Here is a 13,907-nt window from a genome sequence, read left to right as displayed (position 1 = left end):
CAGGGCCTGAGCACTGTCCTTGGACTTTCTCAAGGTTAGAGCTCTACCACTTGAGCCTCAGCACCACTTCTGGCTTTTTCCTTGTATCTGGTATGGAGGAATCAAATCCGGGTCTTTGTGCATGCTAAGCAAGCACTCTACCACTGGCCAAACTCCAAGCCCTGTTTTTTCCTTCTTAATCCTATTCCACTCTCCCTCTTCAAAATGTGGGAAGGAAAGAAGCAGAACTGGGAATTTAATTTCAAATGCTCAGTCTTTCCTCTACACAAAGCTTCTGTGAAGTAATACATGTCTAACTATAGTAGGAAAAACTGAAGAAGCTGTATCTGGCTTAAAGATACTGAAGATTGCTCTACCATAGTTAAATGGAACATGAAAGATAGAATGGCATAGGCTAAGAATGAAAATTTCTTGGGGTATCTTAGGCTTTTTAGGTAAGTAACCATTTACTTTTAATTTTTGAATCTGACCTGCCATTCTCATAACTATTAGATAAGCTTTGTGGAATATATATTATAGGCATGAGCCACCTGCCATTGTGGAATATATTTTTAAACTTAGAATTCCAACCTTTACCAACTCCAAAGCAAGGAAGGCTATAGAGATACACAATGCTTATAGGAAAGAGTTCTCCACTTTCTTGGTCTGCCTACTCATTGCCACCTCAATATCAATTTGTTGAAAATATTGTTTTTAAGACTTTCCTTGCTCTTTTGCCATAAATTTTTATGTAACAGCTCATATTTGGTTCTGAATAGTTCATTTTATTTACAACAGAGTTGTGCCCACAAATAGTAGGTAATTTTCTACTTAATATGTAGAAGAGTGGAGCTAGGTAAACCTATTATAGTTAAATTTTTAATTACACTGGAAATAGTTTAAATGTTATTCTGTACAAGTAGCTACTGTAGTAACACAATAGAAACAAGAAAATGCATATTTGAACTGTATTTAGAAACAAAACTATGGTTTTTCTTTGTTTTCTCTTTTATCCAAAATAACATATGTCCTCCCCCCAAAAAAAACCCTAGTCATAAAACAGCTGTGTTTCCAAATAAATCTGTATTTTAACCTATCTTCATCTCTCAGACAGCTAGAGATCACATTAATTTAGCAAACATGTTGTCAATCCTTCAGTGAAGAATTACAATTGCCTTTGTTTATCTGATTATAATTATCTGCCCATATAACTTTTCCACCAATTATTTCTCCCATGGACTAGTTTTAGTAAACACCTTGGGAAGAATTCTGTTGTAAACCAATGCAAGCTTGCATGATTTGAACAAGATAAGGTGACAAGTACCACATTTGTCATGCAGTCATTGACAGAAAGAAAGTCAGCACTATTTTAGTATTTCTTGAAATAAAAGTATAATCTGGCTGGGCACTGGTGGCTCATGCCTGTAATTCTAGGTACTCAGGATGCTGAGATCTAAGGATCGTGGTTGGAAGCCAGCCCATGTAGGAAAGTCCATGAGACTCATCTCCAGTTAATCACCAGAAAACCCAATGTGATGCTGTGGCTCAAAGTGGTGGAGTGCTAGCCTTAAGCAAAAAATAAAACAACAAAAGCAAAACAAAACAAAAAAAAAACCAGGGATAGCGCCCAGCCCCTAAATTCAAGTCCCAATATATATATATATATATATATATATATATATATATATATATATATATACATTAGAGTTTGAAAAAAAAGTTTCTTCAAGCAATCTACAAATCATTTACTAAACATGATCATTGTACCATTTTTGGAGTTTGAAATTTACTCTTTTCTCTTTATTATTTAACACTGAAATTATTTCAGAACTTGAGACAATAGAAATACTGCTGGTTGTTTTTATTTTTTTTTTGCTATTCTCCCCCCACCCAGTAGCTGATAGCATATAATCTTATACAGAGATTATGATACTCACCTAAATTGTAGATGTTAAGTAAAGGATTGTCTCAGAGGATGTGGGTTCCTGTAGTCAGCCCTTGCTAATAGCTAAAGGAATTACAACCCAATTCAATTTATATATACATGCATACACACATTCACTCACAGATTAAGCAATATTAGATGACAGCATTTGATGAAGGAGGCTATGCAAATACAAGTTGTTGAATAGATTAAAATGGGTAGGAGCGTATCTTTTTCTTACAGATTTATGCTAAACAGAAATATCAGAGACTTTTATCTATCAGACTCATAATTGAATGTTTAATAAAAATGATTTTTCCCCTCCCTCCCCCTAGAAGACAGTTTTTCTTCAGTCCTTAAGGACCCAGCCAGTTCCTTACATGGATTTTTGAGGGAGGTTGTAGGGCAGCACCAGCAGGCCTAAGTTAGAGTGGGAATGCTGGGTCTGGGCATCACGAGATCGATTCCCAACCACCTTTGCTGTCAATGGCACAGCTTATGCCCCAAGGGAACTGCTCATAGAGCTTGGGAAGCATACAAGCACCGAAGACACTTGCTTCTGAAAAGTCCCTGATGATACAGCCTCTGCTGTGTTCTGAAGGATGAGCTTCTTAATGGCCTCATCCTTGGGTGCTCACTGGCTCAGGCTGTACAAGCAAGTAGGACGCATGTGGCTGCCACCTTTTTTAACACAACCATTGTTGCTGTTTCTTTCTTTTGTCATCTTAAGAATAATGACCAGAGAGCTTAATTATTAATTTTTATAAAATCTCTGAAGGGCTGGGAGCAAGCCTTGTGGTACAGTGCTTGCCTAGGATGCACAAAGACCTGGGTTCGATTCCTCTGTATCACATACATAGAAAAAAAGCTGGAAATGGTGTTGTGTTTCAATGGGTAAAGCTCTACCCTTGAGAAAGCCCAAGAACAGCTCTCAGGCCCTGAGTTCAAGTAGCAAGACTGGGGGAAAAAAAGAATATCTGTGCCCTTAGAAGATGTGTAAATAATATGAAAGTACACAAAATGTAGACCCTGATATTTTTTCCCATATACATTTTAATTAAAAAGATAGAAATATATTACAACTACATTATATGCTGCTTTTTGCGTTTTTCAAAAATAAATACTGAGGCTGGGAGCGTGGCCTAATGGTAGAGTGCTTGCCTAGCATACACAAAGCCCTGGATTCTAATTCCCCAGTACAACATAAACAGAAAAAGCCAGAGGTGGCGCTGTGACTCAAGTGGAAGAGTTCTAGCCTTGAGAAACCCCAAGGACAGTATCCAGGCCCTGAATTCAAGTCTCAGGAGTGGCAAAAATAAGTGCATAAATAAAACAAATAAATACTGAAACCAGGCATCAGAGGCTCACACATGTAATCCTAGCTACTCAGGAGGTTGGGAGTAAAAGGATTGAGATTTGAGGGCACCTTAGGCACGAAGTTCATGAGATGCTCCCTTGAAATTAAACAGCCAAAACCTAGCTGACAGGAAGCTCTGAGCTCACACTCTAATACAGCTAAAATTAAAATAAATAAAACAAAAATGAATACTGTATCATGAGTATTCCCACATTAGGAATATTCTTAAGTAACTTCATAAATAGTTTTTAATCACATTGGTATATCTTAATTAATCTCTTCTTGATTAAGACACTGAATGCTACCAGGTTTTTCTATTTTTCTACTATCAATGTTGAAACTAAAAGTGTTGCTCTCCCCTCCCTAGAGTGGGGTGTGTGTGTGTGTGTGTGTGTGTGTGTGTGTAATTGCTGGATCAAATGCTTTTTTGTTGATTTTGCCTTCTCTCTGTTGGTGTGGGGCTTGAACTTTGGGCCTGGGTGCAGTCCCTGAGCTCTTCAGTTCAAGACTAGCACTCTACCACTTTGAGCCTCAGCGTCACTTCCGGTTTTCTGCTGGTAAATTGGAGATAAGAGTCTCAAAGACTTTCTTACAGGGCCTGGCTTTGAACTTCGATCACCACTTCTCAACTTCCTGAGTAGCTAAGCTTCATTGAGCAACTTTTAGTTAAATATTTGCTGTAATTCTATAAATTGATTTATATAATATCTTCATAAATTAGGAAGTTAGCTGCATATGGAGGCACATGTTTGTAACCCCAGTATTTGAGAATTTAAAGCAGAAGGATTTTGAGTTCAAGGCCAATCTGTGATATATAACAAAACCATATTTTAAAAATAAAGACAAACAAAACAAATATGTGATATGCACTAAAAATTCCCCCCCAAGGGCATTTATCTTCAGTTATGGCATTACTAATGAAATTTGGTTTATATATGTTTTCAAGTACTATACAAAATTTTAATTCTTTTTGTGTGTGTGTGTGTGTGTGTGTGTGTGTGTGTGTGTGTGTGTGTGTGTGTGTGTGTGTCAGTTGTGGGGCTTGAACTCTGGGCCTGGGCACTGTCCCTGAGCTCTATTAGCTCAAGGCTACTGCCCTACCCCTGCCCTACCCGTGGAGCCACAGCGCCACTTCCAGTTTTCTGGCGGTTAATTGGAGATAAGTCTCACAGACTTTTGTGCTGGGGCTGGCTTTGAGCTGAAATCCTCATATCTCAACCTCCTGAGTAGCAAAGATTGCAGGCCTGAGCCTCCTCACCAGGCTCACCATTTTCTTTCAGAACTTCTGGCCAGCTGTAATGGCACACACTTACTTGGGAAGTACAGATGAGAGAATCTTGCTTTGAGGCCAGCCCAGGCAAAAATTTAGCAAGACCCTCTCAAAAAGAGTCCAGAAGGAGAGAAAGAAAACAGAGGAAAGAAACCAGTTAGGCATCTAGTTAAAACACTCCAGGGAAAAAGTAATGAGAATGGAGTAATATTGGTGGAACTGATAAAGAGGGGATAAAAGTAAGTAAGCAGAAAGTGGAAACTTAGTCAAGATTAGATTCTTGCTTATTCTCTTAAAATTAGAATCCCAAGTTTTCCTCTGGGCTCAGGGTGTGGTTACCAGAAAGCTCCTCATCTCTCGATGGAGGAGCAAGTTAGTGACGATGGTGTGAGGGGCTAGTGATAGGAATCTCAAATGGAGGAATTTGCTAACAAGGACATGGAAGGAGTTTGATATGGTGCCCAAAAATGTTGGAAATACTTGTGGAATTACTAAGGGAATTTCAGCAGAAAGTTGATGGCCAGCTATGTGGACTTGTTCTATATTTGTGAAAGCAATATAATTGAGAATGTGGAGGTAAAGCTGTGGGTTAGATTGGCCAAGTGTGGGCAGGAAGAGAAAGCAACAGAGAGATGGAACTCCTAGGGACCCTACATTTAAAGGGCAAAAGAGAAAAATAAAGTGTGAGCAAATATAGTCATTAGAGTCAATGTAAACCATGTAATTGAACTATGTAACTTGAAGATAGGAATGGAGGGGGAAAGGGAGAATGGTGGAAGAGATAAGACTGATTAACATTCATTGTACTCTAACCTGACATGGAACTGAAAACTCTTTGTATAACCACTTAATAATAAAATAAATAGTGAAAAAGAAGAAGAAAAAGAAAGAAATAAAAAGGAGTAAGGAAAACCATGAATTAGAAAGTGAGGTCAAATTAGGTAGGCTAAGAGAATAGGATCTTAAGAAGGTGAGAGAGTTAATATGAAGAACAATAGAAATGCATCTGGAGCCAAGAGCTGTGGCTCATGCCGGTAATCCTAGCTAATCAGGAGGCTGAGACCTGAGGGTTGAGGTTCTAAGCCAGCGGGTTTATCTCTCAGTGATAGGGCAGGGTCAGAGTTCAAGTCCTATGGCCCACAAAACAAACAAAGAAACAAACAGGTTTCTTCTAGGTTACAGACCTAGAAGAAAGGCCATCACCCATAGAGATAATGTCCAGAACTACTTCAATGGACTGTACAGATTGGAGAAGGAGGAAAGAAGACTTTCCCAAAGAGCATATAATGAAAGGAAACAATGCTATCTTGACAGACTGATATGAAGCAGAGATCTTGGGACATTTGCTTGATGGTATTAAGGTTTGGTTTCTTTCAGTTTCTTCATAATAATAAATTTCCTCACAATGATATGAACCGATTGTGTTGTTGTAAGACTTAAGTAATGCATATTTAGTGACAATATATATTGTGTTTTATTGGACTGTAGAATTCTTGGACATATTTCAGTGCAAGAAAGAACAAATAAAAAGGGAATATCTACATAATGTCTCCAGAATAGGTGTAGAAAGGTTCATTTTGTAAAGATACCGATTTTGTTGTTGTTTGCTTTGTCTTCATTTTGTTTTCTTGTAGGAGAGGAGGGAAAGTGAGAGTTTGGGAGGAGATAGGAAATTTTAAGGTCTAGAGACATGAACCTGAAGATCTTGTGAAATGACTGAATTTTTCTTAATAATCTAGGTTGTAGAAAAAGAGATGAAAAGGGCCTTGGCTTGAATTTTTGGGAATAAGTGGAGACAAGACTGAATCAATTCTTTGGAAGATATAAAGAAGAATTAAGTAATGAATAAGGAGTTATTGCTCAGACAGCAGCTGGAAAAGTTCTAGAGATGTGATTGTATTTAATACTATACAATGATGCACTTAATGTTTCACAGTTACTCACAAAGGAGCTAATATGGTAAATTTTATATCTTATGTATCTTTCAACTTTTATTTTAAAAGTGACTTAGAGATGGAGATTGGAAGTATGGCTCAATTGGTAGAGTGTGTACTTAGCAAGCAGGAGGTTCTGAGTTTGATTCCCAGTACTGCAACAAACACATGAACAAAAATGGAAGGCTGGATGCAGTGACTTAACCCTGTAATTCCATTTACGCTAGACACAGAGATCAAGAGGCTTATGGTTTGAAGCCAGCCCAAGTAAAAACATGAGACCACATTGGAAAAATAACCAAATGCAAAGGGCTACAGTTGTATCTCAGGTGGTAGAACACCTACCTAGGAAGCATAAAGGTCTGAGTTCATAATCCATACTAGCCAGGTACCGTGGCGCACACCTGTAATCCTAGCTACTCAAGAGGCTCTAAAGTTCGTGAGATTCTTATCTCCAATTAACCACTAGACAACTGGAAGTGCCAGTGTAGCTCAAGGGGTAAGGTGGTAGCCTGGGGCTGAAGAGCTCAGGGACAGTGCCCAGGCCCAGAGTTCAAGCCCCAGGACCACCACCACCACCAAAACAAAACAAAAAACAAACAAAAAACTCCGTAATAATAAAAGAAATTAAAGAAGAAGAAGAAGAACAGGCGTTTAGTAAGCAGAATTTCAATGCTCCCTATTTTAGAGAATGATATTCTAGAGTAATGGTGTTGAAGTTAAGGTAGGTATGATGATATAGGGTGTTAGAGAATCATCAAGGCAAGCATTGCAGTCACTGAGGGTGACAACTGCAGCCACAATAGTGAACTGGAAAGGAGGTCAGATCCCCTAGTGACCAGAAAGAGAGGAACTTTGCATAGGCAGCTGGGCCCCGCTTGAGACTCATAGAAACTATAAAAATAGGCAACCACTTTGGGTAATGGGGACTCAAAGAAAACTTTTAGAAAATGTGGTTAAAACTGAGTCAGAAGAGGTTGAGACTATGGGAAGGCTTTGCCAGGATATTCACAGGAAATGAACAGATGTCAAACAATAGTCACCTAAATATGTAAACATATGAATCTGTATTTCTGCGTCAATAGGTTATGACTCACTTCATAAAACTGAGGTGTGTGGGGGCAAAAGTCCTATTACATTTCAGTTTTTACTTTCAACCATACATAATTTGCTTTCTTTCTTTTCTTTTTTAAGTTTTTTAATTTGGTTTTTTGGGGAGGGGGCAGTTCTGGGGCTTGAACTCAGGGTCTGGGCACTGGGCATTGTTTGTGACCCTCTCTGTGCTAAAGGCTAGTTCTTCACCACTTGAGCCACAGCTCCACTTCTGGTTTGTTTGTTTTTGTTTTCTGTGTATATGTATGAGGAATCAAACCCAGGGATTCATGCATGCTAGGCAAGCACTCTACCACTAAGCCAAATTTCCAGCCCTTTCTAAAATGTGTATACCCAGACCAGCAAAGGAAATCAATTTGCAAGGGTAAGGAATTGTGGTATTTTGAAATATTATCAACCTGTTTATTCAAAAGATAGAATTGCTTCTTTAAAAAAAAACTAAATAGCAAACTAGCTGATAAAAACATGAAATTTTCAAATAGAGCTTCAGATTATGAAACATCTTCAAAGTAGATAACAATGTCTCTTTAAATGGATTTACTCCAAGAGTGAAGCCATTCAAGTCAGTAGACTGACTTGAGTATGACACATTTTTCAAACATTTAAAACATTAGTAAGAAAAAATTTATTCTAGATACCACGAATATTTAGAGCCTGTGAAAGCATCCTTATCTTCTATTCTGGATGCACAAGAATTCTACTAGATGCATCTTTTTGATGTGTGAGTGCTTGTGCCAGGCTTGAACTCGGGACTCTGTACTTGCACCATGCTTCTTCACTCAAGGATGCCACTCCACCACTTGAGCCACTTCTACTTCTGGCTTTTGGTGATTAACTAGAGATCAGAGTCTCACAGACTTTTCTTCCCTGGCTAGTTTTAAACTTCAGTTCTCAGGTCTGAGCCTCCTGAGTACTTAGGATTATAGAAACACAGCGATGTTTTAATCCACATTCAATGTGATGTTCCATTGCGGTAGCTAAAAGCAGTGCAGGTGATACAAATCTCTATTTCCCTAAGTATTAGCTGCTTTAACTTTTTCTTTTTTGTTAAATGATAGTACCCAACATAAAATCTATTCGATATTATACCTTACTACTTTATAGGTACTTCTGATTTATGAAATAGCAAACAAGTAGTATATTCTGGATATTGACTCATAATATCTTTGATTATTTGCACATTTTGATATTTAAATAATTATATCTCTACCATCCCATGGATATTATGAATTAATATATTAAAATTAGTAAAAGAATAGTATATGTTATAGAATATAGTATATCAGGAAATAGAGAAGACAACCAAAAATCCTTTTTATTAAAACAAAAATTTGAAGACTTAAGTATCCAAAATGCTTTTTAAAATGATAATTGCCAGTAATGATACTATTATTGTCACTTTTGCTCTTAATTTTTCAAAATGCCAACATAATACTATTTATTGTGTGTGTGTGTGTGTGTGTGTGTGTGTGTGTTAAGGAACTGAGGATTTTGTGCACATTAGACAAGTAATCTACCACTTAAGCTACACCTCTGTCCTTTTGTCTTGTACACTGGCTGGCTTGAACTCTAGCCTTTGGGTACCCTCTACCTCCTAAGTAGCTGAGGTTACCACACTCACCACCATTTTTCAAAATATAAAAATAGTAAAACAGCAGTTGCATTTGTTTACCAATATACACATATTTCTAAATGTATATATACATATAAATAATACATAAATACATATTACACACATATATGATTGTATATATATGTTTGTTAGCAAACATATGTACATATGTAAGATGTATATGTAAAATGAATATGGATATCACAGTATCATATGCATTCAATAATGTAGTAAGTAATTGTGGGCAGTATGAAATGAAATGTCAAATCAGAGTCAGGCATAGAGCTCATGGCTGCAGTCTTAGAATTTGAGGAATGAAGATGCTAGTATTGACAATTTGAGGCCAACCTTAAGCTGCATAATGAGTTTCAAGATGGCCTGGGCTACATAGAAAGACCCTGTTAAGGTGCGGGGGAGACTTTGAAAATCAAGTTCATAAAAATCTAAAGTGAGAAAGGGCACAGAAGGGCCTTCAAAACTATTAGTAAGAGTTTGTTTTCTATGCCAAATGGCAGATAGTACACAAGTACTATCACTTATATTATGAACTATTTCATAACTTAAAATCTAGTGATGGAAGTGGTGCTGTGGCTCCAGGGTAGGGCGGTAGCCTTGAGCTGAAGAGCTCAGGGGCAACACCATGGCCCAGAGTTCAAGCCCCACAATCAACCAATAAAAAAAAAATACTCCTCATTACCCTTTGCTCACATCTCCTCCCATAGTAAGTTTTACCTGGCCTCTCAAAAGTTCCCTTTGAAAAGAAAAAAGCTCCTTTTGTGGGTGGGGCTCTGTTTCAATGGTATAGGGCTTTACCTAACATGCTCAGCCTCCTGGCTCAGTCCTCACTGTATGTGTGTGGGAGATAATGTTATTTTTGCATCCAGTTATCAACATGACAGAACTGATAGAGAGAGGGGTGGGGAGTAATGAAATAACTAGATTTGAACATAATTTCCAGGAAGTTTTCAAGCCAACCATCTTTTGTATTGTCCAGTGGAATTAAAAGTTTTCTTCTATAAGCCAGACTCAAAGGAACATAAGCTCAATACCCAAAGCTATGGACATAGTAATGGAAATATAAACATAACTATGTAGACATAAAAACCTATGACTCTATAGATATAATGTTTTATTTCATAAATTAATATGTTTATATGACATACAAACCCTTAGCCTAATTTTGATTAAGTTCTAAATACTAAGTCCCAGTGATTGTAAATAGAGATTCCCTCCTTGAACACTTGTTTGTTAAACTTGTCATTTAAAATATGATGTAAATTAATGCACCTCCTATCTGGCAAATATCATGTAACCCTTCTATTAATTACAATAAAAAATATGAAAAAATAAAAGAAATTTAAAATTCTAAAAAAAAAAGAACCAAACACAAAATGTTCTTGTGAGAACCCAATGTTTTATGTGTCAAAAAGATACTTTTTCTTCAATTTGCATTCTGTTCTGATTTTTCATTGCTGTTTAGTTGGAAGCTTGATAGTCTAATAAAGTTGTTTGTCATATAAAAATATGATGTAAAAATCAACATTAATAAATTCTTTAATTGAAAAAAAGTTTATGGATAAAAAAATCAGGAAGGACCAGTTCAATTATCTGGAGCCCAGAATTCTCAAGACAGAGCAAGAAGCTGTCTTGATACCTAGTTCATAAAAATGTACCAATAAAGAGATATAAAGATATGAGCTTGTACTATGTAATTTTCCTGGCAGATAGAAAAGCAAATACAATAACCCACATTATACAGAAAAGAAAATAAAGGCTTTGAATTAAAAAAAAAGGAACATAGGCTCAATGATTTTCCCTCCTTTGTCATAATCCGTAGAAACCTTGGGCTCTCCTAGCAGAGATTTACAATAGAGCAAAACCTAGACACATAAGGCCGTATTAGATGACGCTAAATGAAAGGACCTCCAGGATATAGAAACAAAAGCCATATAATAAGTGATTGTTGTCTTAATGTACTATATTATCTCTCATCTCTTTTGCTGTTCCTTGGTTATCTCATATTGTTACAGTATTTCACCTTGTTATCCGATATATTGTATATATGTTTATCTTGTTATTTGAAATAGGATAAGGAAGTGGGGAAAACAAGATGAGCGGTGGGAGTGAGGGGAGGGAAATGGGGACCAAGAGATGAGAAAGGGTATCAATGTATGTGAAGTAATGCACCTTCTATCTGGTGAATATGATGTAACCCTTCTATTAATTACAATAAAATATATGAAAAAAATAAGAAATGAGACCTTCCAAAAAAAAGTTTCCTTCTACTCTTCAAGGAGTCTATTTTTGCCCTTAATGTTTCTAAATATCCCTCTCACAAGTTGGTATATAAAGACAGGAAATTCTGACCCTCTTCAGTCACACAGTGTTTGCCAAAATTTAAACGAGTTGAATAAAGATACACTGTAGATTGGCCAATCACACATTGCCAAAATATACACAATCAAGAAGAGCAACAACAATAACACCAAAGCAATTATGCTGTCCAACTATCATGCTATCAGACTTACAGGCAAAAATATTTCTAGATATACATTATTTTTTCTCTCAATGCTTCCCATCTCCTGGAGTACTGTAAGGTATTTCCTTGACTAGAATCACAATGGAAACTTAAAATTCCCAGAGGTTCCTTGCAAGCAAGCTGATTTGCTTTAATCCTCAGCACACCGCAGCCAGAAGTGACAACTCCTACTTTTCCTATTTTCAGACAGGACTATTAAAACCCATAAATTAATGCTTGCCTCATTTATTTTTCTCTCTAAATGGAAAGAAGGGAAAGAGTTACATTCTAAGTGTAAATGTTAGGAGTTAAACAGTGATCCAAATAATTAAACATTAAGATTGCTGAGGAAGTCATATTGGTATAGTATCTCACTTTGTTATCTGATATATTGAATTTATTTGTATTTGGATATTTGAAATTTGATAGGGAAGGGGGGAAAACCAAGACGGGTGGGGGGTGGGGGGGGAGGGAAACGGGTACCAAGACATGTGAAAGGGTATCAATGTATGTGAATTAATGCACCTTCTATCTGGCAAATATCATGTAACCCTTTTACTAATTACAATAAAAAAATGCAAAAAAAAATAGAAAATAGGATGGTAAAACCTACTACAAAAAAAACTTGAAAGGTGAAGTTTCTATTTTTACAAGTTTTTAGTGTGTGAGTATTAAGAAAGTAATATAGATGGCAAATTTGTTCATAGTACATTATCCGCTCATATGTGTAAGTATTTCTTAACAGTTTTTAGTAGATGATTTGATCAGCATATGTTATATACATATATGTAAATATCACAATGAAACAATTTATGCCAATGAAATATTTTTAACAAAGAAAATAGCAAACCTGATGAGCTTTTGAACTTATTCATTTAGGTTGGTTTCTTTTCTGTTTACAAATGGATAGTTTCTTGGTTCTTCTACTCCTCCTTTTGCTGAAAATCACTTGCATTTGCTAATAGTTTTGGCTTCAGAAGGCATAAAAGTACTACAGCATTATCAACTTGCTTCACAAAGTTTCATTGGTGAGGAAGAACATTTACAGACAATGACAGTCTACTTGGGCAATTTCTTACTAATTTTACAAATCACTCCAAAGGAAGCAAAATTGGACTATAGAAGTTAGTAGCAACTATTATAATCCAACTTATTATTTTGAAGAAATTTATCTTGAAGAAATGATAAACAATCCTCTGATTTTCAAGTTCTTTCTTCACAAAATCTGACTAAAAAAAAATATCACATTTTTTGTTTCATTCTTACCTTATAATCTTGTCTTGAGGTCTCTTCAAAATAGTTACAAGCTCTCTGTTCTGAAGGTTTACTTGCTCTTTTTATTATCCAGAATTTGGCAGAGAACCAAATGGCTTCAGAAGGGAGCACTGGGCGGGTGAGATTTTAGTTAAGTATATACTCCCTGCCAAAGAACAACAAAAAAAAATCAAAATCCTGTTAAATCTAAGGTTCATGATTTCTCTGTCTTCTTTGTCTTTTTTTTTTCCTTCAAAAGCATCTGTGGCAGCCAAAAAAAGACTGTGGAAGAACAGCACAAGAAGGCTGTCAGTGAGAAAATAGACAGCCCACACACATCTACTAGCACCTTGATTTTGATTATCACCACACAGAATAGTGAGAAGATAAATTTCTATTGTTTGAGCCAAAAGTGGGGGGGGGGCAGGGAGAAAAGATAAAGAAAGGAAAAGAAAGAAATTAAAGTTGTACTCTGGATCTGCAATTCTAACTACTCCACAGGCTGAGAACTAAAGATTGAAATCTAGCCTGGGCACAAAAGTCCATAAAGTAGAGGAGTAGCCCCATGTTGCAACATCAGACTTAAGTGAAAAATCGAAGAGACAATGGCAAATATTTGCACGCGCGCATGTGCACGCACACACACACACACACACACACACACACACACACACAGAGAAAGGGGAAAGAAAAGAAACAAAGGAAGGAAAAAAGAAAAAACTGGGAAACCTTTGTTAGAGATTTGTTCATGCCAATTGGGTAGGTATAGAGAATACTTAGTTTCAAGTTTTATTTCCATTATTCGTGATCACTGTATAGGTGTTCATTCTGAGATCACAAAGTTAATGTTTAACGTTATTCCCAATGTCTATGCTACTTCACTTTTTTCCTGTAACAAGCCCCAAAATTGTGGCTCTGAAGCAAAATCCTGCTATAGTTCCATGCT

The 13,907-nt window shown here is 36.6% G+C and overlaps 1 protein-coding gene across 2 annotated transcripts in view; it reads right to left on the bottom strand.

The window, feature by feature from the left end:
- The window catches only part of Il33 (interleukin 33), a 31,771-nt gene extending 18,536 nt beyond the window's left edge, over positions 1-13,235 (bottom strand). For both annotated transcript variants that reach the window (XM_090329953.1, XM_090329952.1), the window contains exon 1: positions 12,974-13,235. The gene's annotated coding sequence lies outside the window, so the exon portion shown is untranslated. The remainder of the gene's footprint in view (positions 1-12,973) is intronic.
- Positions 13,236-13,907: the final 672 nt, after the last annotated feature.

This window comes from Megascapheus bottae, chromosome 3 (assembly GCF_031878675.1).
Source record: "Megascapheus bottae isolate mThoBot1 chromosome 3, mThoBot2.hap1, whole genome shotgun sequence".
NCBI lineage: Eukaryota > Metazoa > Chordata > Mammalia > Rodentia > Geomyidae > Megascapheus > Megascapheus bottae.
Note: the sequence above shows the minus strand (reverse complement) of the source record. Positions and strands in the feature narration are given on the sequence as shown.